The following is a 27309-nucleotide window of genomic DNA, read 5'->3' on the forward strand; positions in this document are numbered from 1 at the left end:
ATTATTACCTCCCAAAAGAATGGGAAAAGGATTTTGCATGATTCCCAATGTTTGAATTTCGATTTTGTTAATAATCTTTAATTATTATTATTTATTAATTATTTAATTGTAAATTTATATTAATTTTAATTTATTTTTATCAACAATAATCAGAAAAAAATGTTATTTTATAATGTTAATGATTATAAAAACAAAACTGTGATCAAAATGTGATAATCGATCAAATACTTAATTTGTGTTATTTTATGAATAAAAAAGTGGAATATATAATAAAGTTATGAATTTTACTTCATAAATATCCTATATAGTAACTAAAATAACAATTTAATAGTAAAATTTGATTATTTACAATGTTAACATTCATTTTAGTAGAATGGGTAGACTCGCCCCATACGAGAGATTTGTCAGCAGTTCTATAAAAATATACAGTAACGGCCTAACTGTTAATATTTTCTAAAATCGATTTCACAGCTTTAAAGAGGGATAAATAGCGATTCCGAAACACCTATTAAAAGCCTTTTTTCTTTAATATTTACAAAAGTTTGACCACTTGAAAGTTGACAAACTGAAAAAATGGGTAGACTCGCTCCGGTTTACGGTATATATATGGTATATGTATGGGTGATTCTCACGAAATATGACAATTCACTGTCCTTTGCTCCAAGATCTAATACTATAATACTAAAAGAACTTTTTTTTAAAAAAAATTAAATAGCATTGATATTAGCATTTCAAAATGACTTTGCACTAGCATTTAACGTTTCGTATAGTTAAAAAATTTAATTGAACTTCAAAATGTCATTTTCCTGGTATGTGCTAAACAATGTTTCCAATAATAACTAGCTTCAAAACTTCCCATAAATTTTTCGATATCTAATTTTTTTTTATCTCAACCGGTGTAAGCATTTCCAGAATGTACGCAGAGGGTATTATTTACAAAAACTTCGTTTAAAATAATTTTTTTCTGTGAATAATTTGTTTGTCCCAAGAAAAACTGTCATTTTCCTGGCTACTTTTATTTAGTGGTTTATAACCAAAATAGATAGAGCCAGCAATCAATATCTTATGTTAATAGATTGATTAGATGCCCTCCTATATGAACATGTTTGGTTGCACGAATAAAGAACCAATTTTCTGGTTCAAAATCTATTTCAAAAATTTTTCAAGGTGAGTAGGTTTTTGTGTTGTCATTTTCCTGGCTTCGTGAAATCATTAATAACATAAACTACATAGATTTATCTGAGTTATTTTAAGAAATCCTGCTGTTTTCTGCAGAATATAAACGTCTTAGGCCAAAATATTAAATTAAAGTAAAGTTATTGGCTATAAAATGGCGAATTTGTCATTATTCTGGCTGTCATTTTCCTGACTTATGAATGCCAGAACGTTGAAATGTTGCAAGAATTTTTTTTAACTGCTAATACTGTAAGGAGGGAAAGGAGTAAGGAGGGAAATATTAACCTAATACCAAGTTTATGTATGATTGTAATATGCTTGAGTGTAATCAAAGTTATTAATTTATCTAATGATTGATTATTATGTACAATTTTATTCCGTACATATCCGCAACAAAAAAGTTTCTGATTCTTCCTGCAGTGGATAAAAAGAATTAATTTAAGCAATTTATGGTCCATCTAACATAAAGGCCTAAGTTGAGTTACTTACTATTAACTTAAAATGACTATTTTTTAAACTTCTAAGCTAATATGTCATTTTCCTGGCATTCAAGATTTGGTGAATTTCTTTTTTTTTTTTTCTCGAGCAAATGTCAATAAACTACACTGCTGCCTGTAAGATATTAATAAGTGTAACTAAAGAATTATACAAAAAATAAATTTGATTATTTTGAAGACTTTAAATTCGAATAAATATATTTCTCCTCAAATATTTTGCTTCAATTAATGATTATTGTTATAGAGAAATATATTTCTCTCTCTCGAGACCTTGATTTTAAAAATTCATAGCTCGCGCTTGACTTGATGCCAAAAGTCACACAAAAATAAATAAATAATATAATAATGAAAAAGAATGAGAGATTGAATGCTGCCATATATAAATATTAACATTTATAATCAAATTTTGAAAAATATCAGATTCAAGATTCATTCCAATTTGAATTGTTATATGATATTAGGTTATCGCAATACATTGTTAAAAACTAAAATTATCTCTATTTTATTGTTTTTGATTGTGTTGCACAGTTTGTGTTCCTAAGATTAAACTTTTTTCCCCAAGTATAGTTGATTAAATTTTAAATCCAGCTGCTCGTTCTTTTCATTATGATTAACATCTGAACAAAATGTTCTTACATGAAATTAAAATAATTATATATTTTATTACCAATGATTTTTTTTTTTGTGAAAAATATTGGCTTTATTGCAGGGGGAGGGGGAGCCTCCTAGTGTAGTAAAAAACTGTTAGGTAATCCGCATTTGTATAATTTCAGCTCAAAAATTTTTATACAGTTAAAGTTGATTTATGACTCACTGAAGTAGAAACTATGTATTGTATAATCAAAGAAACTAATATGTAAGAAGAAACTAAATAATATTTATATTTATATACATAAAATTAAAATTAATTATATTTCTGAAACAAATGTTACTTTTAAAATGCGTTTTCATAATTGTGCTTTTAAATTACTCTTTAAAAGCTCTAAATTTCAAAATTGAGCGTTATTTATTTTCTTCATTTTGCATTAGAATCTATTTCTCCTTCTGTTAGTTGAAAATCATCTTCATTAAAAATCCTTTATCAAAATATACTACTTTTTGTTTTCTTTTTTCTTGTTAACTTTTCACTATTTTAATTAAATATATTAAATTTAAGAAATTCCTTTTTTCCTATTTATTAGAGTTTATAGGTTAACTTTTCACTTGTTATCATAACAGTAGACCAAGGAAAACTTTCAAGAGTTCATTGACTCCAAATAATTTTCAAATAAACGTAAAATATAAGTACTAAAATGTATTCATGTTAATCGCACATCAGAATTGCTAACTAATTTTAATGAAGTATTTTTTTTTTCTTTTTTGTACGAGTTATTTTTCATTATCAATGTTGTATAGTTGAATACCAAAGATACTACTAGATGGCAGCACTAGAATAAATTGATCTTTATGTTTAAGAATAATTTATTTGAATTTAAGTATACAAGAAATGACGTTATAAAATTTCTACAATTATTAGTTTTTTTTTAATGAACGAACAAATTAAGATAAAATAAAAAGTATTATCTATTTAAATTGAGTAATTATATATGTGTTTTATTTTTTCAAAAATTTATTTTTACAATTTAAATTATGGTTTATAATCTTGTTTTCCAGTTCTGATTTTAAACATTCCGATTGGTCAAATAAAAAAAAATCAATTTGTAGAAGTTAAATTTTAATAGATGACATTGTCCAATAATTTTTCAAAGGATAATTATACAGAACTAGCTACCTTTGGCGACCAGCTTGATCACCTTTCAAAATTATCTTGCACAACATATGAAGTTTAATCGAAACCAAGCACAGCACAATTGTGTTTAAATATTCTAATTCTACCACCTCTCCTCCGATCATAACACATTAATTAGTTTTTAACAACATATAAACCAGTTTTTTTCACGTTCTAATTGTTTCCAGTGTATTTACTCTCATGGAGGTACTAACCATCGCTTGTATAAGTTCGGGGCAATTCAGCTTAAAAGGCAGAAATATTAAAATTATTTCAATCTCTCACACCACCCTTAGAGTCATAACTTGAGTATATATATAAGCTCTTGTTGAAAAACCCCTAACCGCGTACGACGGCATTTCTGAACATGGGTTCCTATGCAATTTTGATTCTGATGATGTGCTTTAACTCCCCTAGAAGTTTGTCGTAACATTTACTCGACCCTTCTATTGTATATAACGTTTTTAAACATATATTTCGACCAAAAAAAAGGGGGAAGAAGAAAAGAAAAAACTGTAGCTTAAGGAGCAAAGGCAATTTCAGACCCCGTATTAAGCAAGATCAAATATTTGTATAAATTGAACAAACAATTTGTTCCCCAGTGAAATAAAATACTTCTATAGGGAAACATTGGAGGTTTCACCTGCTTTTCACAAAAATAACTTATATTATTACTATTTTTAGCTGAATTAAATCCTTACGTTGATAGCTTATAATGAATAGCATTATTTTACATTATTCTTCTTATTATTTTTTATTTGCTTAAATTATTATCTGAACTATTTTATGAATGATATAGGCAAGAGTATACAAACTGGTTCAAGTTTTTCTGTTCGAGGATAATTTGAACCACTGAAATTACGGAGTTGTTGATATCTATACAATGGTTAAATATCGATGTGAAAAAATGATACCGTCAATAACTTTGTTTAAAAAAATATCAAATATTTATTTACTGATAATGATAAACCTGAACTACTTTTTAAATGGTTTCATTTTGAATCTCTAAATCACTCGTTTTTTAGTCTTCTTCTTAGTAATTTGTAGTTTCTATTCTTTCTGACAAAAATATGTCAAAACAATCAATAGTTTCTGATAGGTAGTTAAATTAAATACAGTTGCCCGTTTTCAGACTTATACAGATTATACTTGTAAACTTCACAACTAGACTTACACTTGTTAAAACTTTTTAAAAATGGTGGAATTAATTTTAAAAAATGCACTTGTACAAAATATTGAAAAGGGACAAAACCATTATACGAAACGATTTCAATATCTCACAAGCACATATACAAATATTTTATGACAAAAAAAATATTCCATGAATATTCATGATCTAGGAAACTATTACAAGAGATACACTACAATAATTTACACAGCCATTCAATTATGTTTTCATCCTTATTAAACAAATGTGGTTTTGAAACTTATGAATCAAAGCATAACTTAAACTTATTAGTTATTTATTTATCAATATAGTAATTAATTGCGCAAATCAACAATGTAACCTAAAATCCAAGATGTTATAATTTTTAAATCAAATAGCTATTAAATCGGTAATTCAACTCTGGACTTTTCTGACAGCTTGACTTATACTCGTTTAAAATTTTCACAAATGGAGGAATAAATTTAAAAACATTTGTACGAAATATTGAAATAGGGCAAGGCCATTATACTTAAAGATTTCAATATCTCACACACACATATGCAAACATTTTATGACAAACAGAGTATTTAATGAATATTTATGAACTAGGAAACTATTACGAATAGTACACTACAATAATTTGCACAGCCATTTAATTATGTTTTCATCTTAATTAAACAAATTTGGTTTTGAAACTAATAAATGAAAGGATAACGTACTAATCAATATAGCAATTCAATCAAATCAATAAATCAATCATAAGCTCAAAAATGTACAAAGGTGATGAATTAAGTTTGTCATAAGTTATAATTCAAATATTTGTCATAATATTTGAGTCATATTTTTGTTTTCGTAAAAATAAATGTTTGTCTAAATAATTTACAACAGATGAAAAATCATTTATCTTTACTTAATCTAAAGAACTTACTGGAGTCGTGTAAGTTTTTTCGACTCCAACTTCAATTATTGCGAAAATGTCTGCTCCTCAGTCTTTTGATTTCCATGTTTTTCCTACGTAATAAAGCTTAATCATTTTTTAATTGCCTTGTAAAAATTCTCTTTATTTTTAAATTCAACAAAGTTTTTGCAGTCATATTTATTGATAGAAATTTCAAATCATATTTAAAACAACATGACTGAGTGCTACTCTTAAAATATACTGGAATGAATTTAGCATAGATAATTTAATTTAATTGTTACGCGTGATCTTATTTTATTCTAATGCAAGTATTTGAATATCAGAATATCTATTTAACCATTTTAAGCAGATAGGACACCGGTGTCCTTTTTATATATTTTCTTTCCTGACAAAAATATATTTTGGTGTTTTTTTTAATTATAAAAAAAAAACATTCTAATAGTTACTAAAAAATGCTGTTAGATTATTGGAATTGTATTTGTATTAAAACATGAAATCCAAAAAAAGAAGTTTGAAATTTTTTTACATTCATATTCAAAAATAGATCTGTAGTTTATTTTGTAAATGAAGGAAAATTTAATGACGAATAACTATTTCTCTTAGATCTAAATAAGTGCAAAAATTAGTGTTTGGCAGTGAGCCGTGTTTGGAAGATTTTACTTTAAATGCAGTAAAATGCACTGGTGGTTCATACTGCATTTCATAACCATATTCAATAACTAAATATCATATTTTTCCCTAATTTTGACCAAATAAATACAGAATAATTAAAAGTATGAAAATTATGTTTAATAAAAATTCTGGTTAATAAAAATAAGGGTTAATTGTTAAACATATTAATAGTATTCGTTGCAATTATAAAGCTTTTATGAATTAGAGAGAAGTAACATTTTTAAGAATAGTTAAATTTATCTTAAAAATGTTTATTTTTGTTTGTAAATATTTTTTTCTTTAAAAAAAAAAAAAAAAAAATCTACATCTATGAAAATCTGCTAATTACTATTACCAGTTATATTCACCTTTTGCGTATTATCTGGTATAAAATAAATAAATAAAATTTGTTTATAAGAATCCTCCCATTTGAAAGATTGCGATGACAGCAGCTTTACAACTTGGTGATTGAACTAAAAAACCCAAATGCAACACAACTGATTATTTAATGTTAAAGATGTGGAGAGAAAATCATGGCACATATCATACGAAAAATCGTAATTAAATAACTGCTCCCATTTTCTGAGAAGTAAATATTAACACACACTTTTTAAGGCATCCCGTAAAAACTACCTTTAATAATATTATTTTTGAAAGGTTCTGGGTTCAAATCCCGGGTAAGGTATGAGTGTTCTTTCATTCTCTGTACCGTCTGTCCTTACTGTGGGAGCAAGGTAGGCTGACCCACCTAATACGGTGCCCCTGAAAGAGAGGCCATCAAATCTGCTCTGAATTGACGAAATGTTATCACAGGTGGGTATTGGAAATTAAAAAAATAAAATAAATATTATTATTTTTTATTTAGAAAACTTTTTAAAAAGTTTACACATTATGGATTGCAACATAACAAGAAAAAACAGAAATACTATAGAAATCACAATGAAGAATAGGTGTATAAAACCTGTTTGATAGCAGGTTGATTTTTCTTTCTAATAATCGTCTTTCAATAATCGTTTCTAATAATCGTTTAAACGTGGTAAAACAACCCTTAATAACCATGGTTAACAAACATCTGTACAAATATACTCAATTAGTTTTCAACATTTTCACAGCTAGTAAATTATTGTTGTCATGAAACAGTTCTGACACAAAAAATTGTTTTTAAATTCCATGCATTAATTCAGAAAAAAAAACACTTATTTAAGAAGGTGAAAAATATTTTTTGATAAGTATATAAGGTGCTCCGTAGAAACTGCTCTTTATATATTTACTACTCTTAATATTTTTAGAATATTTGACCAAATTATTTGAAAAATTTACACACATTTAGGGTTGCAAATTCATCTTTCAGTGAGGAAAAATATTGAAATTTTGCGAATTATTAATGAGGAAAACATCAAACAGGAATGAATACATCAAATCCTGTTTAATCGCTAAAGAATAGTTAGTGCTATTTTTAAGCATCATCTTTAAACTTTTGGAAGTTTTTAGTTTTTATTAAGATTGTGGTAGTATTTATGGAACAGCCTGTGTTACAGACACCGTTTAATAATAATTTCAGTTCATATTTAAAATCTAATTTCGATTTTTTTCAAGAAAAACCTATAAACATACATTATATTTTAAAAAAATTTCGTGTATCATTTACTTTATAAATTGCTATTTTAAATGATACAGAATTAAAAAGGTAGAAAAGATATGGATGACGCACGGAGCCTTTGGGGAGAACTCCAAATTCTTTCAAACTTTGAAATCGTTAATTGCCAACTTTTAGAACAATCCAGTTTCCATGCGGTGTCATTATTCTTCATTTAAAAATGATGTTTTTACCAATATTTTAAATAATAATTCTGTCAAAAAAATGGGATAGGAAAAAATAATATATTTAAGAATAATAAAATTTAATTCATGGTTTTTATTGAACTTTGTTTGATCGTGCTGCTAATTGGTTCCTTTTATGAAGATTCTCATTTTCAAATCTATAAATCTCATGTTTTTTTTTTTTTAGTTGATAAGTTCGACGAAGTGTTGGAAAATATTTTGTATTGAAAATAAAAGTCTGTTTTCGAAACATTTTAATTCAACTCAAAATCGTTTGTTTAAAACAGCAAAAGATGACTCCACTATTCTTTGAAGATTGAAATAACTTTTTCAACGGGTTTTTGAACGGCAGTGCCAGAAAGAGCTCCAAAAGCTCCAAGTCAGGGAACGCATTGAATATTAAAAAAAGAAAGAAAAAATTATTTTACCGAATGAATTTTTAACACTCGTTTGACAAAAACTTTCAATGAAATTTAAGTATTTAAAAATTTATATTTTTATAAACAAAGACACATGTTTTCCCATCTTACATTTAAATATCTATGTCCAGATAGATTTCAACAAATGGGCTGCTAATTTTCAAAAATTTACTGTAGAAAAGAGTGAAGGTTAAAAAAAGAATCTTACTTAAGTTTATATAACAGGGCATAAATTTTTTTCTTCTAGAGTTTCGGACTTTAGTTCGCATTTTTTCCTCGGGTGGTAATAGTAACCGAGTAATAGTAAACGCGTAATAGTAACTGTAAATCGTAAACGCAAATAAACTAAAGAAAAATAATTGAAATTTTTGAAATCATTTTAATGACTGAAAAATCCAATTTTCCATTATCAACAGTAATTGATAGCTCAGGGGATAAAGCGTTAGCCTTCGTGAACCGGTTTCGAATCCCAGAGATGTCTGGTCGATATGAATTCCGCCTCCAGCTTGCACCGACCACAGTGCTGTTGTAAAATATCCTCAGTGGTAGACGGATCATGGGTCCCCTTGCCGTCATTCTAACCAAGGGATGTTTTCGTGGTTTTTCTCTCCATGTGCAGGTTAATTTCCTCAAAAAGTCCTCCACGAGGGCAAATTTCTCCCAGTACTTGATCCAGGAGTTCCCTTGTCTTCCGGATTGGGTAAAAATTACAAGGCTGCGGAGTCGTAAACCCAAAATTGGCTCGGCTGTTCAACGAGGGTTATAAAATAAAAATAACAGAAGTAATTACATGACGTGATATGACATGTTGCTGTGTTTCTTTGATTAAAGGGTTTAAGAGAACAGCGAAAGAAACTCTTCATTGCTGTTTCACCCTATTGGTATTATAAAATTTAAGGTTCAGAGAAATTTGAGTTTAGGTGAAGAAAGTTTAAATGCTAAAAAGAAATTTAAAAATATCAAAGTGCTAAAATTTATGCAGGATAACTTCTCCGTAATTCTACCATAATTTGATTGCATTTTAAAAATTTGAAACTTCACCGTTTATTCTATGTCCCTCTTACCTCATTTTTCTACACTTTAAAATTTTAAAATACTTGCGGAGGTGAATAAAAATTTTTCATGGAGGGTTTCTCCCGTGTTATAGTATCCTCTTAATATCCACATAGCAATCTGTTGAAGAAATTTTAATCTAAAACCAGAATCTTTGAGAAGAAAATTTTTTGTCCTGTCTTTGCATTTGCTATAAGAATTTTTAAAGAAAACCATAACCGTTTTCCTGTTATAAAATTTCAGGAAATTTAGTTTCCTGATTTAAGTCTGATTAAAATTCAGTTCAAATGGCATTTAACATTTTGCCGAACAAACGAATTGTATAAGTTAACCCACCGCACATTTTCTGATAGTTACAACTTACTATTGCTTAATCTCCACGATTTCTCCAATCGGCCGTGTTAAAATACCTTTTTGTAAAATGCATTGTTTTATGAAGTTATAATACCACTAACGAATTGGTGCAGTAATAGTGAAAAAATGTAAAATGTGCAAATTTTAGTAAATGCATCAAATACCTATTGGTCTATAAACTCTTTTTCTACTAATAGCACTTTTGAAACTTAACTAAAATTGCATTAAAATCTTTTCCATGAAATTAAATAGGGTATCTGCAAATTGCCTACATCATATCAGAACTTATAAATCTTATGTTTAAAATATAATCATCAATGTCACAAAAAAACTCCTAATATTTAATGAAAGCATTGTCCATAATAAGCATAGCGTTATAAACGTGGCTTAATAATTTTAAAAAAGAATTTTTCAAGACCTTTTTTTCTTCTTGATTCCCCGGTCTCACATCGGACTGATCATAAGATAAGGTTTACCAAAGTTATGCATCACTGGCAGCGGTCAGTAAACGGGTGGTTGACCTGTTTGATCAGCCTGCGAAGGAGCTAAGGGTGTGTGGTATAGGGTCTCTTTAATCCTTTGCACAGAATTTTCTTAACGCATTTTTCATGCTTTTGAAATTTTTTGTATTAATTTATATCAAAATAAACAAACAATATTACATTTAGCATTTTAATAATTTCTGGTTATGAAATACAACCTGAAACATCGGTGTCTTTTTCTGCGTTAAAGGTAAAACCTTCGAAACACGGCTCACTTCCAAACAATAATTTTTCAAATTTACACTTATTTGCAGTCATTTAGATCTAAACGAAGCAGCTGTTCATCATTGAAATTTCTTCAATTTACAAAATCAACTATTGATAAATTTTTGAATGTTGTTGTTGTTTTCGTGTCCATGGATCTTCAAATCACATCAAAGGTCTGAACTATTGCGGCCACCAGCTTCGGCTCCTCTTGACTGTAGAGAACAGCTCTAAGAATATCCTCAATTGGCACCCATCCCAATTTCAAAACATGTGTGGTGAGTGCGGAGCACTCGAAAATGTGTTATGGTGCCAATATGATATCCGGGCAGTTTCTGCAGGGAAGGTATGTCCTGGTCTTGTCCGGGAAAATTTTGATCCCTCTGAAATGATTGATCCTAAATCTTGCTATTATCGATGTCAAGGTTCTAAGGCAGTTGAAGTCAGTGATGAGTGACTTCTTAAAGGTGTGAGGTAGGAGTCTGTTTTTGGCCGCTGCATTTGCATCCGCAAGTGTGATGGTGTTACCCGGTTGATGGTCGTCACGGGCTTCTTTGACCAATTAGTCGGCACACTCATTGCCCTCGATGTTGATGTGTGCAGATATTCACTGAAGATGACATGATTTTCCCCCTACAATTCAGACTCTCAAGCAGTACATTTATGGCAGAAGTGATGTTCGCGTCACCTTTAATAATTGCTTCTAATGCCGATTTACAGTCAGAAAGGATTACTAGCCCGTCAGTGAGGGCTGAGACATTCGAGCCATTCAGGTAGAGAGTGACAGCTTCTTTGATCACTAAGAGCTCGCTGGTGAAATTTGAAGCTATCAGGCCTGTATTCCTTTTAAATTGGTAATTACTACCATCAGGAAGAAGAATGCCTGTTCCTCCTTTATTGAGGGATTTGTCTGACGAACAATCAGTGTAAGCAATTGCGCCTTGGGAAAACTTATCAATGGTTTCAAGGCTTTTTAGTTTAAGATCATTGGAGTCTTTGTGCAAGGTTGCGATAAGTTCAAGCTAATCCTTGTTTCTTTTGGTGGCTTTCTGGGAAAAAGGGGTTCTTGAAGAAAATTAAGGGTAGAATGTTCCATATTGATGCGACTTCTGATGTCACGATCAAGCTGGAGAGTCGAGGATCTTTCAAGTTTGGTTGAGCCTTTTCCATTTGTCGAAAACTCTTGTAGAAATATGATCCATGTTGTTACAACGGAGTCTATTGGTGAACTTGATGGTGGCAAGGTGACGTCTGTTCTCCTAGGGAGGTAGGCCACATTCTTGTTCAGCCTTATTATTATTGGTTGAGGAAGTTGCACCTATAATAATTTTAGATGCTCTGTGTTGAACTGAGTCCATTCTCGAAGATTCGGTGCCAGGATTCCAAATCGGGGTAGCATATTCAAGCACATAGTGCAATATGTGCTTTTTAGTGTAGTAGGTCTTGAACCCCATGTCGTTCCACATCGTTTTCTGAGAATGTTTAACTTTCTCAAGGCTTTGTTAGCAGTTTTTTCGATGTGCCTTGCGAAGCGAAGTTCGGAATCCAAGGTAACGCCGAGGTAAGTAGGGGAGTCAATCCTTTTGATCTGAGAATAGTTAATTTTTAAATCTAAATTAAAGGTGCTTCTGTGTTTTCTGTCAAACCAACACGCAGAAGTCCAACCTTTCTGAGGCTCTGGCAACTCTATTCCATGAATTGGGCAAATTTTTGATTATGAATGAAAAATAAACATTTTTACTTTTGGGATTTTATATTTTACTACATATAATAATTCTAATAAACTGACGGAATTTTTTTTGTAACTATTAGACTGTTAATTACCAAAAAAATACCAAAATATATTTTTGCTTGTAATTCGAGCCTTAGAAAAAAATGAAAGTGACTTTAAAAGGGTAGTTCGTAATAGTTTACTGAACTTTAAAAATAATGTAAGATTTAAAATTATAAATATTAGTTTCGTTTACCCCATTTGACATGAATAGCCAAATTGTTTTATATTGTGACTCAAGAAACTAAAAAAAAAGGGTAGTTTCTAGCTAGAATTTAGGTCGGATCGAATGATGAATTGACTTTGGATCATCGATTCCTGTTATTGATTAAAAATTAATTGAGCAGTTAAATAATATAGACTCACGCCGTGCACGTATGCATCGACGGAAATTCTTAAATTTTGCAGATATATTTTTTAAATTAATAGGAGTGATTACGTTCAAGTAAATGATCGAAATTCCAGAATTTTTTATTATTTTCATTTTTTAATACCGTTAACACGGAAGTTTCTGCATCAATAAGTTGTTTCATTTTTAAGGAAAATTATATAAATACAGCTTTCTTCTAAGAAAATTCTGATTTTTCTTATCTAAACAGCTGGATTTTCTTGATGAACTCGATGAATAAAAATGCATTAGAACAATTAATTAAAGGAGACATCGCGATTTGCATCCAAGTAGCTACGAAACAAAAATTACGTAACTCAGTTAAGTTATTTATCATCATAGCGATTTATGATTAATGTTCGCATGATTTCTTACTTCACATGTTTTTTCGTATTATATTTTTTTGCTTTGCTATATACACATTGAGCTTATATCGCGAATCGTATCTCCGCGATTTAAAAACAAAACATCGCGATTCAAATTCACGTGATTTAAAAATCCAATATCTCGATTTGTAATCAGCGTTTTTAAAATTAAATATCATTATTGATATTCGTGCGATTTTAATATCAAGCATCAATTTCCGTATTTACGTTATTTAAAAATTACACATAGCAATCAGTATTCACGATCCGTAATCACATATCGCGATTCGTATTTACGAGATTTACAAATCCAGTATCATATTCACGGGATATTAGCCTGGAATTTTTTTTAAATATATCTGAAAAAGTCAGGATGTATATATATATATATATATATATATATATATATATATATATATATATATATATATAGATAGATAGATAGATAGATAGATAGATAGATAGATAGATAGATATATCTTCACTTTTGAGAAACTTAAGAACTCATATTTTAGGACGATTTTTGTAATTGCCTTTATACTGCTCGTGTATATGACTTTGTAGTGTGTCTACCACTACAAAATTAAAATTCCCATTCACTAGTATATAAGACATGTTAACTCGGTTCTACGTAGGGGTACCTTTTCATAGATGAAGGTTGACATTGTCGAATACTCCTCTCTCCACATTGGTGACCTTCGGACGTGATGTGAACACTCCCACCTTGGCAAAAACTCCCACTTCGATTTGAATACGCCTATTTCGATGTAGGGTCCACATTAAATAGGTGATTTGCTACTAATGACTGTGGCATTGTCCATCTCCTCGGGCTGTTGCTACTCAGTCTCGATCACACAACGTATACACTCGACTGCTAAAGCGAGCACCGGATCGACCACGATCGTAAACTTAATACAGCTCTCACAATCAGCACTCAAAAATACGGTGATCTTAATACAGCTCTCCCGGTTTCTCACAAAACGGCACTGAATCAACCCGTGTCATCCATTCATCGAATTCTATCACAGTCATAATTCTGGTGGGGGAGTATTGCAGCGTGTCTACCACTACAAAATTACAATTTCAATTCACTAGTATACAAGCCTCGATTCTACATTGGGGTACCTTTTCATAGATGAATGTTGATAACCCCATTGTTGATAACCCCTCCCCCCACAGCTTTGCTAAAATGTACATAATAATGGTTTATATGTAAAATTATGGTATATAACAAGTTACGTATCCGACGGACAAAACGGAGCCAAAGAAAATATTGGAAATTGGCGGGTTATCAGTTAAAAACTACTGTTTGTGACGTCACTAATAATCTTGGTGATCTCAACGGCCTTATTTCTCGGTGGCTATGGTACAATCCGAGTGTGGCTTGGAGCTCATCTAGTTTCAGATTGATGGGTATCAGTTAGTCTGGAAATTAAAAATTTAAAATCAGTCGGTGCGCAATGCTTAACACATTGCCCGTGTCATGCCGTTGTGAAACTTAAACCTCCATGAACCACAACGGACTGTTTTGCTTATGATTGACGCAAATAAAAGCATGCAAAATTACACCGATAATTTGGAGAACTTTTCTGCGAAGCACGTTTTTTCCAACAAACGAACATAAATTGATCAGTATTTAAAAACTGACATACCTTAATATTTTGTGAGAAATTCCAAAAAAAAAAAAAATATTTAATGCGAATGCACTGTAAAAAGAATAGTAAATAAAAATTAGTGTATTTTCTACCAGAAATGGTACTTTACATGAAAGTGGTGTAGAGACCATTGTGAAAACTCTGAATTTGGTGTTGCAGAACTCTAAAAATTGTGTGAATGATAACTTTATTTCAAGTTAATACCGTAGAAAGTTTTGTTTTTCGGAGCTCCGTAAATTTAGTGTAGATAACTCTTTATTCCTTCACTTCACTAGAAAATTGTTCTTTTACACTACTTGGTGTAAAGCAGCTATCGCCACTTTTGGCAACACTAAAATTTATAATTATTGTAAAATAAGATAAGCATGAGAGTCAGTAAAGTTATTCTTACTACACAATATATTCATTTAAGATGTATACATTCACTAATTCTTAAAATAAAATTAGCTTGTAAATCAAACATACTCGTAGAACCGAGAAAATATACAGACGAATTAAAAAGGATTGACAAAATCTAAGCAGACTTTATGAAGTCATTTAATACACTGTAAAAAAAAATCGTGTGTCTGAACGCCAAAAATGGTTTAAACCATAGTGTTGTTTCATCTCTACACCAAAACTAAGTTCTTGGTGTAATGAAATGCCTAGAATGTACTTATACACTAATTGGTCTCAAGTAGCCACCTCCATCTTTATTATTTACAAGTGGTTTAAAAACTTCGATATTACTACTTTTAATATTTTTGCATTTACAAAATAATTAAAGTTTCGGCTAATTTCAGGTCTTAATATGGAGCTCTTTAATCTAAACTTTTATATAGTAGATGATTATAAAAAAGGCCTTCTAAAGACCTTTCTCGAAAAACTCATTTCTGAAAATAAAAAAAATTAAAGGGTTATCCATTTTTGTCATCCACTTTAGCATAATGTATGGCATCTGAAAAATATTTTGCTTTGACCTTTGAGGGATAGAATGTTTAGTGTTGCAAAGTTTATAAATATTAAGCACAATTACAAGATTTCTTTATAGTATTCTCCAGTAATGAATGTTTTGGTTTTACAGTAGCCTGAAAACAGTTGCATAGCAACAATTTCGGTGTCAGTAATATTTTATTTGGCCAGTTAATTATCTCAGTTTTTTTACTAATATTTGCTTATGACGTTACTTTAAAACTTAGAAAATTTCAAGTTAATACTTGATTCTATTTCTAAATCAAAAATTCATTTCAAAATTAAAATGTGATCCCAATACTTGGTCTAGGAGTTCCCTTGTCATCTGGATTAGGTTAAAAATTACATGGGTACGGAGTTAAACATTAATAGTCGTAAGCCCAAAAAATTAAGTCGGCAGTTCAACGACGGTTATAAAATAAAAATAAAATTGTCAAAACTAAAGAAGTAGTGCTCACGTAGTGTTTGCATTACTTCTATTTTATATTCTGCCTCCAATTTTGTACTTAAAAAACGTCAGTTTTGTACTACCTCATGTAAACATCAAGGCTTGGCTGAAATTTTTTTGGTTACCTATCATGTATTTCATTTATCTTCGGTAGGTTTTGGACTAATTATGCTTTAAAGGTCAATCCACTCCCACTAAATATTTAAGTTTAACAAGGTGCATTCATTTTGTAGATATCTTTGTTTTTTCTCATCCCTCAAATTAAAATGTCTTAGATTGTGAGCCTTCCCTTTGTTTTAAATTTTACTCGGCCTAATTTAAACTAAATTGTGTGAACTTTTCCCCTTAGATACCTAATTGTTCACCCTTATTTGATGGGTCATAAGCATAATCAGGTAAATCTTATCTTTCTAGCTTTAAATTACAGTTGAAGCTGAAACAATCCAATTTTTTTTTAAAAATGTATTTTTTTTAATATGCATGTTTTAGTTTTATTATTCTATCGTTATTTTTTTTTGTATAAAGCAGATAATTTGTCAATTAGGAAAAAAGAAACATGTTTTTTTTCGTATAAAAACTGCATCGCACAATCATTGTTGTCATTGACTAAAACAGTAGAGTAAAATTATGAAGTGACTGAATTTCGAGATTTTATAGCAATCTATGGTTTAAATTTACCAAACGATAATTGCCCACAAAAGTTGAAGCGTTTAATTATTTCACTCGTCAAAACTAGACGAATGTAATGTAAAATTATTTCTAAAATAGATATTTCATCATTATTTTTTTCCCGATTTTCGTTCTTTTTTTTTTTTAATATTTCGACATGAATATCTATAAATAATCAAGGCTTAACTTTAAGATTTATTTTTTACTCTTTTAGCTGATAACCTCTTGGCAAATTCAAAATGTTAATTTTTTTGGAATCTTCAAAACATTACACAGAAAGAAGATATTCGACAATTAAGCAACACAAAAAGACACCAATGTTAAATGTAACCCTTTTCAAAAATGACATCAACAGAAATTATTATTACACTTTATCTTCATATGGAAACGCGCGGCTACGATTATTTTTTGAAATAATAGCCAGTAGGTTTATATGGTTTTTGAAATAATAGTCTTTCCAAATATTAGCCAATGTTATCAATATTCAGCAAGAGCTGTTATGAATTTAAGCAACATGCTGTGCTCAAACTAATAACTAAGTTTTAACTTGATTGGTTTAATTGAACAACTTGAAGTAAAATACTTGAGTCTGCAAATGATTTCAGGGTGCGATAATGCGAAAATGGGTGCGTTAAATTTTTTATTCAATAAGTTTGCTGCAACTTTCGAAGTATCATCATATGAATATCATCTCATGCTTGATGTTGAATGACTAAAAAATTGCATGACACATTTTTTTTTTCAAAAAATCAAAAATTTTGTTAAAAAAAGCAAAAATTTATAAATCCATTAACTCGCCTCACATCGAAGATATCCGAGAGCGATTGAGACTCTTTCTTCGACGAGCTGGACTAGCTACTAAATTGTGGAGAACATTTAGCGACGACAAGCAATAGAGGCTAAACGGCTTCAAGATAAAACCTAAAAAGTATGAGAGATTTTCCAAACTAATAAGTTTTGACAAGGTTAAAGTAACAAATATGCAGCTTATTTAAATATCTTAATTCCAGTCGAATTTTCCATGAAATATTATTTTTCAATCATCGATGTAACAGAAGCAATTTATCCAATGCTTTTATGCCGTTCATAATTAAATTCTTCACTGTTTCTATAATGTTTTAATATCTTTGATTTGAATTTTGCTTCACGTATCAATTTTTTACGAAAAGGAACTTTTGAAACTCGTAAAATATTTGAAAATATTGATATCACACAAAGCTTTTTATGGATTATAGTAGATAATTTGATAATTTTCAGGTTATCTTAAAAATATTGAAACAAACTTTATGGTAAAGTAAAGCATATCAAGAAGATGGAAAATTGTAAGACCTAAAATGTCGTTCAGCATCGCTATATGACATTTCGCGGCAATGTGTCGATGCTGCTCCATTACGCTCATTTGATAACCCAACTGGCTATCCCCTTTTATCCCTGATATTACTTGCCTGTCATTTATTTGCATTTCTGTTTCTATCTCACATTCTGCATTTCAACACTAAAAAAGATGCTTCAATATAAGCATGAAGCTCGTTGTAAGAAACCAAATGATCGTATATTTAATTTATGAGATATTGCTTCTACCAATTTTTACTGCTAAGGGCCAAGTCCAACTGATTTATTGGGCTAGATATCTTTTTGTTTCGTGAATCACTTGTATATGGAGTCAAGTCAGACATAGCAATACTTGCTCAAATCATAAAAAGCGCTGTGTTCAGTCGTGTCCAACTATCGAAATAGGTGATGCAGAGTCTCTATCTATAGCAGCATTCTTTCACCCGGAGCGGGTGAACAGTCATAGAAGAAGGGATTACGCAATTTTTTGCCTTTATTTTCAAATAGATTAAAAAAATTTAAGTTAGGAAACTATATGGAGAGGAAAACTATAATTAACATAGTTCTTAAAGTAAGCTTTGTTGAAATTTTAGAAAATTTTTTTGACAATTATATACAAAAAATGTTATGAAGGGGGAAAATATCGTAGTACATTCCAACTCAGAAGAGGAGGAGAGAGAAGGGGGAAGACATGGAACTGGTCTTCTCCCCAGGTGGCGTGTTGCCTCATTCACTCAAGTCGGTTTTCCTCACTTACGCAAACGTCATTGCCAGAGCAATTACAAGCATTACAAGCCGCCTTAGCTCATTATGGATGGTTGCCTGTTTAAAGCACAGATGGCGCTAGGGGTTAAAATTCGTCGTAAGACTTCCGGTTACTACTTTTGATTGATTTTAACGCTTGAGAAAGCACGTCATCCAATATTATTATACTTGTAGTGTTTACCATTAACACTTTCTTTGAATATAACTTTCAAAGAAGCAAAATACAAATAAATTTTGAAGACTCCACAAGCATCTTATGATGTTACCTCAAAAATAACAAACAGCAATATTTTACACAAATATAGGCAAATAAGACATAAAACACAAAACAATGCAAATCTTACAGTTATTTATGTTGTGATATTAATTTTCTTAGGCTCACCACATGTTAGAATTTGCGAATAATCGAAAACTTTTATAAATGGTAAAATTTAAACAAAAATCACAATATTAAACTAAGCACAATATAAGGGAGGCTTTCTAAATTTCTTTCGGTTTTAAGAAGCTTATTATAGTTTACATTCAGTCAACAATCTGAATTCTTTTCCCCAATTCTTTCACGTGGTTCGAGAAACTTCTCAACTCTTGCTCGCCTACTTTTGAAACTGTGTTTGGAAGTGTTCTTGTCTTTGTTTCAATTGCTTAAAAATTTGGGATATATTTTTCAGAAATGGAACAAACTAAGGTGAAGAGAAAACTAAAATATTAATAAATAGAGTTATAAGTATTAACAATCTTGTACAAATGAGGGAAAAGAAATAGTCATTCTCATTAGTAATAAATAAAATAATTGGCACTTTCTCTGTTAACGTTTATTTTTCTTTCTGTACTTATGGAACAAATTTTAATATTTCAATTTAAAAAGCTCTAACATTTGCATATTTGACGATTCTTACAAACTATTAAAAGAATTTCGATTAATGGAATATCAATAGACAGCATTTAATAATAATGAACATAAACTATAATTAACCAAAATTAGACCAAGAAACAATAAACAGACGAATTAATTCCATGCATCTGCCAGCCACTGGAATCATGAATAAGATGGTAAGAAGAGTCCTCTAAATGGATATTTTATCAACGCGAATAGAAACCTCCAAAACTCCCTCAATTTCTAAAACAGCGTTGAAACAAGGTTTTTATGTGAATGGGACTAATTTTCTGTTGGCACTGGGGAAAACTTAGGGCATCTGTTTTAATTTAATAAACTGTATTTCATTTAATTTTATAACCGTCGTTGAACAGCCAACCCAATTTCTCGGGTTTACGACTACCATAGTTCAACTCCGTAGCCTTTTAATTTTGAACCCAATCAAGAAGACAAGAGAACTCCTGGATCAAGTATTGGGAGAAATTTACCTTCGTGGAGGGATTTTTGATGGAACTAGCCCGCATTTGCGTTAATGAAGAGGAAAACCACGAAAACCTCCCACGGTTATCCTGACGGCAAGGTGACTCTAACCCATGATCCGTCTACCACTGAGGATATTTTACGTCAGTACTGTGGTCAGTGAAAGCCGGGTGCGGAATTCAAATCGAGCAGTAATCGCTTGGATTTGAACCCGGTTCACCTCATTGGAAGGCGAACACTCTATCCCCTGAGCGACCACGGCTCTGTAAACTGTATTAATTTAGTTGGTCATTTACACTCATGATGTATAATAAAGATTTATTTTCAATTAATCATTCTCATGTGTCCTATCAGATTGTTCTGCCTTTTATATCCCTGGCGTTCAGGGTTGCTATGCAATTGTTTATGATGTACCCTGAAAATTTGTTGCTACATTTTTGATAAATCCCTAATAATCCCGTAAAGGGGAGAATATCGGATGAATAATATCTGAGGAATCCATGGGTTTAATTAAAAAAAGATGTTTTGCTGGAAAACTAAATTGAAATTGGTGTGTTTTGCGTGTTATACGACTCTACTATCGGCTATTACTCAGTCGAAACTTCTATTTCTTTGTCATATTGCTTTTACTGAAACAAATACATTTTTCGAAAAAAAATTGTTTAATGAAATATGAAAAAAAATTCCGCTACTCATTAAAAATGACTATATTTGAGCTAAAACTATAAAAAAAAGAAGAAATTAAGTTTTGGTATGGTTGTTAACATCACACTATATCTACACTAATAGGTTATTCACGACGGATTCAACTTTAATGATGATCTGAGCTAAATTAGATTGGAGGACGCAGGATGATAGTCATAACCCGGCCTCCGCACCACGCTCACCAACCTCCCAATCTTGTGTAAACTTTTTCAGCTTTAAAACCAGCATTACATTAGAGTGGATTCCTTATGGGATATAGTACAATTCAATCAAACAAACTACTTTTAGCTCGGAGAATCTTCCCTAAGGCATGATAAAGGAAGCCACTGCACCATTTCTTTAAATTTAATTTTTAGAATATCTTAATCAGAAATAAAAAAAGAACAAAAAGGAACAAATTGGTTTTAAAACCAGCCTCGAAAAGAAAGCGTTAATTGGAAGTTAAACATAATTTTTTTATGTTGCGGTTGTTTCTAATAGAATTCGAACAAACCAAGCTCACATGCTATTGACCTTGTGAATTAAATCATTTAAGCAACAAGACAAGAGAGCAACGCTTAAATGAAATTTCGACGTATCTCAGAACCCCTGGATAGATGGCAGCACCACCCATTTGTGAGGCCACTTTTTCAATTTAGCCGACCACATGGCTTTAGAATTCCACAGATTTTACGAGCACGTATACCGTACGTACTCATTGGGGCTTAGTGGCTTTGAGGATCGAATCCCGGCCCCATCGGATGCTCTAACCAGTAGGCTACCGCAGACAATATTTTCGTATAATATATATATTATAGAGAGAGTTTCATTTCAATTTTTTTTTTCAAAAAATAAAATAAAATAAGATAAAATAAAATAATAAAGTAAAATAAGAAATTTTCAAAAATTTTTAATAAAGTGATCTACTACATGAATCGAACTCCAAGCGTCTCGAACTCCTAGCCAAGAGGCACACTCAGTGCGCAAAATTAAAAAAAACGGAAATAACTGTTGATCTAATGATTGGCTCTTCACGTTCTAGGACTCAATCTTAATTGCTCGAGGGGGTGACCTCAAATATGCTAATTAATTAATGCAGACAATATTTTAAGTTACAAAATCAGAAACAAAAAGCGTATTTTATTTGAATAAACATACCCTTTTTTCAACGGATTCTAGAACAGTTCGTCGAAACAGTTGTCAGAACAGTTCAAGAAATAGTTCATAGTAGGGTTCAGTAGTTTAATGAAAAAAATTAGCTGAATTACAGACTTTAAGACAAGCATTGCATGACACATTCATAATGTCACTCAGATGTAATCTTATTAAACCGTTTATCGGTTTCAATTTCTGGTAGAAAATGGTGGACAACATATCAACTGGACGACATATTGATATTTCGACTTTCACATGATATCGAGTATATCTTATGGAAGTTTCACACTTATTAAACGCTATATTCATAGTTAATTATTTGTCAGTTTTTGCCATCACTGCAATTAAAAATCTCTTTCCCTGTTTCACTTTATTGGCTGGATTAAAAACTGTTTTTTCTTTTTCCTTATATATATAAGATACGAAATGTCAAATTTTAAGTATGTCGGTTTGCTAATTCTATAATATTCACCATGTAGTATCACTTAAAGAGAGGCTTAAAAATGACAATTTCTTGATATTCTAATGTTGCAGTAAGATCCCAAATGACGATATTTAGTGCAGCGTTCCTAAAAGGTGTTCCGCAGAGTCCTGGAAAGAGGGAAAAAAGACATTTCCATGAGTATTCTATTTACGCATAATACATTAGCATTTCTCATCGAAATTCAAAATAAAATAACCAAATTCATAAAATGCATTCTAACAGTTTAAAACATTTATTTTTTATAAACCATTTTTCAAATTAGTAAAATTAATTTGACTTATACACATGCTAAAAATTACTAGACAAGAAGCCGCTACAGACTTATGAATTCAACTATCAAATATAAAACCCAATTTTTAGATTTATTGGTGAATTAATGAATAAATTTTGTTCTTCACGTTAAATGTTTCCTATTAAATTTGAAGTTTTTCTCCTTTTTTACCATATTTTCAGCTGTTAATGAACTTTTTTTAAAGATGGGGCAGTAATAAGAGAAGTTTTTTTTTTTTTAGGGTTCCGTAACCAGAAAAATATGGGCACCGTTGGTCTAGGGCAGTGATTCCTAATTAGTGCTCCGAAGAATCCTAGGGTGCAGCTCTTTTTTAGGATTTTGATATCGTGTATCGTATCTAAATTTCAACCCAAAAACCGATTATTAGGATCTAATTTTTGTCTCAATTCCTCTTTACTTGTTAAGTTTGGAAAACTACTGATCTATGCCTGTACTGAAAATCTTCATATCGAGCTGTATTGACTTAATGATTTCGCTATATAGTAAACTAAACTGTCTACGGCAGGGATGGCGAACCAGTGGCACGCGTGCCAATTATGGCACGTGACACAATATTTTGGGCACACCACCGATCGCAATTGTTATTGCACTATGAATTGTTATTACACAAATGTTATTACATTATAAAGAATATGTAACAATTAAATTAAAATTCACAAAAACAAACAAAATAATAAACAACTATTAATAAAAAAATAACAATTAATGCTAAAAAAACAATTAATAACCATAAAAAACAAGTTAACAATAAGTAACTAGCAAAAAAAAAATTAACAGTCTTGCTTAAACTAACATCTTACAACCTAATATAAGTTATTTGTCATCTAATCTGCAGCAACAGAAGTCACACTGATGTTACTTTAAGTTGAATTACGCCTATAACTGAGACATTGCAAAATGTATTTTTTTTTTCAATGTAAATAGTTTTGAGTTGATAGTATTTAGTATTATTATTTTCCCAATAATCACGAAGTCCAAATTATTTGACAGCACGTCTATGACATCATTAAACAATTTTTCAGAAAAAATGGCACGTTGGTGTATAAAGGTTCGCCACCCCTGGTCTACGGCTTCTTACATTTTTTTCTTTTTTTCACTCATAATTTATCATGTCATTAAAATTTCTTCTCCCTTCGCTTTAAATGAAAAAAAGAGCCGTATTTTTATTCCATTTTTATATCTATCCCTGAATGCCGTAATTTAAATTTTTACGGTGAAAACATACAAGAAAAAAAAAAAGGTTCTCAACATAAAAAAAAACTATCCTAAAAGACTTGAGAGACTTTATTTTGATAGAATGAACTTTAGGTACAAACAAAATTTAGTCAGCTTTGCTTGAACGTCATTGGTTTCGATGCGAGGAAATATAACATGAATTACCAAAAAAGATTGATAACTAAAATATTAACATAAATTCCAAAATCATGCTTTTAGGGTCAATAACTTAGATAAAGAGCCAAAAGCACTACTTTCCATAACCGTGAAATTTGTCATTTTTGTAGACCTATGTACATATAAAGTACATATACAGTCCCTGGCTGGAATATTAGACACGAGATTCTATGTAAAATCTTAATTATCTGGTAACAGCTTTATTGTTTAGACGCGACTGAAACCGGTTTGCACGTTCGTGTTTTCGTTGCTTAAATTAGACAATATATAATTTAAATATGAAGATTGGATAAATTAGAAGAATATTTATTATATCAGGTATTATATTGTAATGATTAGACGTGTTTTAATAATTACATGGTTTTGCACGAGTTTATATGCAATACTTAAATTTCAATACGTCTATATGCAATATTTAAACATACATGTAATGGGTTTTTATTCAGATTTCTTACATATTTCCTATTTGTATTTATTTTTAAGGTATTGCGTTACAATGTTTACCAATTGATACACGAATGTAAACAAGTGCAAACTGTAAGAGTTAAATAAATTTTATTAATTTGGTGAGCATAAGATAAGTTATTTGTGAATTATAATTAATAGATTGAAATATTTGGTATATGTACCAGTAATTGGATATAGTCATGATTAAAAAACAGTCAAATGATTGAAACGTCGTGATAAATATAATTAAGGCCGAAATATATAAAAGGGTAATTAAATTAAATTAAAGGGGAATGTGATCGTTAAGGAAAGTGGTTGTACAATGCTATTGTGGGATAACAATAACCCAAGGGCGCCGGCAGCGGGGTGCAAGGGGGTGCACTTGCACCCCCCTGCCTTTTTTTAAACAATTAAAGAGATACAGAAAAATAAATTTGTAATAAATTTTTCTATTAAACATATTTTTATTGAAAAACAAATAATTTAGTAATTATTGATGCATAACAATTAAAATTTTATTTAATCAAATAAGAACTGTAATCGTCTTGTTTGCTGTCCAAATCAGTTTATAACTTTTTCAATGAGTCATCTTTGATTCTTTTCTTATGCACACTGAGCATGCACAAACTTGATAGATATCTAAGCTATATTTTTAAATTTCATTTCATAAAATATAAGAAATATTATATTTTCTATTAGTTATTTAGTTTAACAAAGGTGTATAACACAAACTGACTTCTCACAACTGTGAAACTTCATCAACACAATAAATACCAATGTTAATCGTGCGCAAACACATTGGTATACGAAACTACTGTTTGTAGTGTCTCGTGGCAAAATTTGCAAGTACACGAAATTCGTACTTTTTTGAAAAATATCTTGTTAACAATGAAGAAATGTATATTGAAAAAATTAACAAATGAAAGTATATGTAATAACAAAACAAAATGTAATAACAGAATATTTAAAAAAAAAATTTTTTTTTTGGGGGGGGGGGGTAGCTTGTTAGAGGGTTGTACCTCCTTTTATATAATTCTGCCGGCGCCCTTGCAATAACCCAATAGGTTCAAAGGGTCACAAAGTGTGAGGTTTGAACAAATTGGATGATTTGGTATCACCAAATTTGGAAAAAGGGCGAAACTAAAATAAATTAAATATTAAAGATAAATAAGGGTGAAAATTAAGAAAATTAAAGATTAATGATAAATACGATAAAGTCATGCTATATCCAAACAATATATAAGTATTTAAGATAAATGGGGTAAATTGATGTTTCCAATATTATCAAGAATACAATGCCCAAAACAATAATAAAAGGGTACTCACCGTACATGAGGACATATTAAACAAACAGACATCAAAGGAAGACTGGGAAATAAGCACTTCAGCACCACATTCAATTATTAACAAATTATTTTTATTTAGTAACAAATATCGATCGTTACATTTACTACACATGAATGGCGATTATTAGAAATGGGTGATAAGAGAATTAAAACAATGAAGGCGTCCTACATAAAAGTAAATTATAAAAGAACGAGTAATTTAATCGTTAAAATAAATATGAAAAGAAAACTTAAATTTGAGAGGACTTTTAATGTTAAAGAAAAATTAAAGGTATAAACTGTTGATTTTAAATTTTTCAGAAATTGATTACAGCTATGGATTTAATTTAAGATAAAGGTTAAAAAAAAATGTAAAAAAGAAATCCCTCGATACGGACCAAAGTCCGCATCGCGGAGAAAAAAAAAAGGCACCAGCAAGAAGGAAAAACCAACAGAGAATATCCTTAAAAAAAAAGTGACTTAAAAAATTCCTTAACTGGTATAGGACCAGAAAAATTACGGCCAATTAAATTAAAAGAGGCGGAGAGTTTGAAATTTAAAGGAAAGAGATTGGTTTGTTAGCCCCCCTAAAATTAAAAGAAGAAAAAGAAAGGCGTGAATAGAGGGGTTGGTTGACTTTCCCCACAGGAAGTGCGATGACCGCGCTGACCATGAGAAAGGTCACCAAGAAAGTTAAAAAGATTGCTAAAATAAAAAAAGAGGAATAACGTTTAAAGAAAAATTAAAGGCTTAGGTAAAATTAGAAATTAAAATTGTCACATTACATTAAGTGTAAATGTGACACAAACCGGTTTCAGTCGCGTCAAAACAATAAAGCAGTATATTATCACCTGATAATTAAGATTTTACATAGAATCTTATTGTGCGTCTAATAATTTGGCCAGGGAGCGAATCTCAGGAATCATTAACCTATATGTCTTCAAAATTTTCTTATAAATATATAGCATAATAAGCGAAAGTTAATTCTAATAAAATTACAGGAATAACTATGCATTACTAACTTTAAGATGCGTACAGTTTTGATCGCGAGTAACTTACTTTTGGCTTTCATTTCTTACTTCAATCCTACATTTGACAACTTTTTATGAGTGTCGCTTAGAGTGTTTAACATACTTCTTATTTTTTTTCAATATGTATTCTGCTTAAAAAAAACTGAAAATCACTAAACGCATAATTTAATATCTCAGCTGTACTATCATATTTTCTTGAATGATATTTTTCGTGAATATTGACGTTTGCAAACACTTAAAGTTTATCTCC

The 27309-nt window shown here is 30.4% G+C and overlaps 1 protein-coding gene and 1 long non-coding RNA gene across 8 annotated transcripts in view; one reads left to right on the forward strand and one right to left on the reverse strand.

Annotated features, from left to right (window-relative positions):
• Positions 1-27309, reverse strand: part of LOC122269199 (uncharacterized) — a 206745-nt gene that overhangs the window by 117411 nt on the left and 62025 nt on the right. For 2 of the 6 annotated variants that reach the window (XR_011638375.2, XR_015430710.1), the window contains 2 exons: positions 22561-22679; positions 17463-17719 (listed from right to left, as the gene is read on the reverse strand). This is a non-coding gene — a long non-coding RNA (uncharacterized LOC122269199). Of the gene's footprint in view, positions 1-17462; positions 17720-21859; positions 22680-26029; positions 26496-27309 lie in introns of those variants that run through there. The other 4 variants (XR_015430709.1, XR_015430711.1, XR_015430713.1 and 1 more) reach the window with 3 other exon arrangements.
• The window catches only part of LOC107453372 (uncharacterized), a 404700-nt gene that overhangs the window by 105381 nt on the left and 272010 nt on the right, over positions 1-27309 (forward strand). The gene's annotated exons all lie outside the window — the stretch shown is intronic.

This window comes from Parasteatoda tepidariorum, chromosome 12 (genome assembly GCF_982258835.1).
Source record: "Parasteatoda tepidariorum strain Cologne lab strain chromosome 12, Ptep-v5.0, whole genome shotgun sequence".
NCBI lineage: Eukaryota > Metazoa > Arthropoda > Arachnida > Araneae > Theridiidae > Parasteatoda > Parasteatoda tepidariorum.